Raw genomic sequence first — 3999 nt, forward strand, 5'->3', positions numbered from 1 at the left:
AGGGCCATTCCATGGCGCACGTAGAAGGCAGCAACACATGGAGTGGCCATCAGAGAAATCAACCAGCTGCAGGCTGGCTTGACACACATTCTGCCCAATAGTCTGTCCTTCCAAATTAGAGGCAGTTGAATCCTCTATTTGAAGAAGAATCAATGCTAGAATACTGGTTATTCTGGCTCAGATTGTTGCCTGCAAGCGATGCTGAGCTACTTTTCTGGTTTTCTATACACCCACTGTACCTCAAATCTTACTTCCCTAGTATGTAATTTAAAATCAGAGCAGGGCCCTCATTGTGATAGAAGAAATTTAACGTTTCTCTCTGGACTAGTGCTGTTTCCACGGTTTAGTTTGCCAGAGTTAATTTGGATATGCCCAGTAAAACTGTTCATTTGTAAGTTTTCACTTAATAAAAATTCTCCTAATGTATTCACCAGAGTCTACAGTCACCATGATCCACATCCTTTGGATAAGAGTTGGCACTTACAATGCCAGGAACTGTTTTAAGTGTTTCTCATGTATTAACTGTTTCATTTTTAAAGTAAGCCTTTCTATTCTATTCTGTTTTTAAGATGAAGAAATCAAGAGACATTCTATTTTTTTTCTATGTATTTTTTTAACATCTTTATTGGAGTATAATTGCTTTACAATGGTGTGTTAGTTTCTGCTGTATAACAAAGTGAATCAGCTATACATATACATATATCCCCATATCCCCTCCCTCTTGAACCTCCCTCCCACCCTCCCTATCCCGCCCCTCTAGGTGGACCCAAAGCACCGAGCTGATCCCCCTATGCTATGCGGCTGCTTCCCACTAGCTATCTATTTTATATTTGGTAGTGTGTATATGTCAATGCTACTCTCTCACTTTGTCCCAGCTTACCCTTCCCCTGCACTGTGACCTCAGGTCCATTCTCTATGTCTGCATCTTTATTCCTGTCCTGCCCCTAGGTTCACTAGAACCATTATTTTTTAGATTCCACTTATATGTGTTAGCATACGGTATTTGTTTTTCTCTTTCTGATTTACTTCACTCTGTATGATAGACTCTAGGTCCATCCACCTCACTACAAATAACTCAGTTTCCTTTCTTTTTATGGCTGAGTAATATTCCATTGTATACATGTGCCACATCTTCTTTATCCATTCATCTGTCGATGGATATTTAGGTTGCTTCCATGTCCTGGCTATTGTAAATAGTGCTGCAATGAACATTGCGGTACAAGAGACATTCTATTTTTAAGATGCAGAAATCAAGAGACAAAAAAGTTATATTGCCCAAGATATCGTAGCTAGAAAGCAGCATAATAATGATTTGACATCCTGGCTTCAGAGACTGTGTTCTTAACCACAGAGCTAACTGCTTCTGTTTGGTACAGAGGAATACCCTGAAATTCTTGATAACATGCGTTTTCAAAGTGGATGATAATAAATTCAAGGGAAGATAAAGGTTGAAACACAGCACAGCAGAAACCACGGTGTGACTCTAGGAAAGGAGACCTGTGAATTACTTAAGAATAGGTCTGGGAGACCCTGGGTTGGCAGCTGTTAATCATTAATTCCTTTGAAAAGCTGTCAGTAACCTGGTCAGAGGGAAGGAATTGAATCTAAAGGAACGATGGTTCCCTGAAGACCTACCATTACTTCATCTCACTGAGGAAAGAAACATTCTGTGCCTATGCTGGACACAGAAAAATACAGCAGCAATGAATCTTGGCACTCAGCATTTACACAACATTTTATAAACCAAATGCATGCACACTGAACAGCTATAGTACCCCCAATATGAACACAATAGATCACCCAGGAGTTCCAAGTAGGCCTTAAAAAATCTTACTTGGAAGGAAATTTTGTGTAAAGCATCGATTTAATTGCTAAAATACTCAAGCAGATGTCATTGCTAGGCTCAGAACTAGACTATGAACTACAGACTCAATTACCCACAAAAATATTGCCAGAGATAGAATGACTCAATGTTTCATCAAAAGAGAAAAAGGCATCTTTTTAAAGTTGAGAGGGCAGCTCATTTTTTATATCAATTGCCCTCTTTCCATTCTGTGTAAAACCATGCCAGTCTAATTAAAATTCTTCTACTATGGCTGGATAATATTTTAAAATCTCCCTTTTCCTTGTTTTCTCCTCAGTCAAATTGGCTCAGAGTTTCACTGACTCATCTCAGGAGTGTCAGGCTGTTAGTAGATTGGCTCAATGAGTGAATGGAGTGTCTATAAAATATAACCTATGATTAAGATTTAAAGAAAAACAGGAGGGAAGCAAGGATTCTGTCTGATAGTTCAGATGAAATCAAGGACAAGTGGGGATAATACATTAAATGAGAAGATGCCTGAGATTTCAAAGGTGTAGTCAATTAGGCTTGATGACAGGATAATAACTGCTACTATTTAGTGAACAATTTTTAGGGGTCAGACACTACATTCATTATCCCAATTAATCCTTACAATGGCCTATTATGGGAGACCCTTGAGAAATATTCCCATGTGGGGTCTACAACAATTTTCCTTTCCAGGAAAGCAGGTGACATTAATAGATCTTAGCTTTGTCTATTATTGTTAAGCAAGGGTCACTAAATCACTAGAGTCTGTGTATCCCTTCTAAGAAATAGGTTGCATACCTGCAACAAGGAGAATGTGCAGCAAATCCCCTGCCTTTTGGTTTAGAAATCATGCTTGCTTACATTTTTATTTTCCTTCATTGTGGTGGTTTAAAAAATATATCCATGTAAGTGTCCATCAACAGGTAAATGGGTAAAGAAGATGTGGTATATGTATGCAGTGGAATATTATTTCAGCGATGACAATGAAGGAAATCCTACTGTTTGTGACAACATGGGTAGACATGTTGAGAACATTATGCTAAGTGAGATAAGTCAGACAGAGAGAGCCAGACACTGTATGATATCCTTATATGTGGAAACTAAAAAAGTTGAGCTCGTAGAAACAGAGTAGAATGGTGATGACAAGGGACTTGGGGGTGGAAGAACTGGGGAGATGTCGGTCAAAGGGTACAAACTTTCAGCTATAAGATGAATAAGATCTGAGGATTTATGTAAAACATGGCGACTATAGTTGATAACACTGTATTGTATAATTGGAATATGCTAAGAGAGTAGAACTTAAATGTTTTCACCAAAAGAAAAAAAATAAGATAAATATGCGAGGTGACGGATATGTTAATTAACTAGATGAGGGGAATCCTTTCACAATGTATGCATATATTAAATCACCACATTGTAGACCTTAAGTATCTTACAATTTTATATGTCAATTATACCTCCATAAACTGAAATTAAAAAAAGAATTTAAAAAAGTTTTAATAAAAATATGACCACAATTCTTTAATTCTTTTCCTCCCTTCAAGAAGTAGAGCCTAATATTTCCTCTTTCGTGTGGGCTAGACTTAGTGACTCAGTTCTACTGAATAGAATAAAGTGGAAATGTTGGTGCACAACTTCTAAGGCTAGATCATAAAAGGCACTCTGGCTTCTACAGCTCTCCTCTGTCTCCCTCTCTCTCTCTCCCTCTCATCACTCACTATGGGGGAAACCAGCTACCATGCTGTGAGTAGCCTTACAGAAGAACCCGTGTGGCGAGGAACTGAAATCTGCTGCTAACCGCCACATCAGTGAGCTCGTAGGGGATCCTCTAGCCCCAGTCGAGAGTTCAGGTGACTGCAGACCTGCCCACTGCTTGACTGAAACCTCATGAGAGACCTGCAGCCACAAGCATCCAGCAAAGTGGCTCCCAAATTCCTGGCTCTTGGAAACTGTGTAAAATAATCAATACTTGTTGTTTTAAGATGATAAGTTTTGGTTGGCAATTTGTGACCCAGGAATAGGTCACAAACGCTAGAGAACAACTTGCCCCTAATGAATTAGAGAGCAGTCACTCGATGTCACCATAAGCCCTGATTTCTGCCCTAAGGAAATTGACAGAGGGGTTGAAAAGCATCTCCACTTCCTGTCCTCCCTACCCGCCCCCCCCC

Source organism: Neophocaena asiaeorientalis, unplaced genomic scaffold (genome assembly GCF_003031525.2).
Source record: "Neophocaena asiaeorientalis asiaeorientalis breed wild unplaced genomic scaffold, Neophocaena_asiaeorientalis_V1.1 scaffold270, whole genome shotgun sequence".
NCBI classification, from domain to species: Eukaryota; Metazoa; Chordata; class Mammalia; order Artiodactyla; family Phocoenidae; genus Neophocaena; species Neophocaena asiaeorientalis.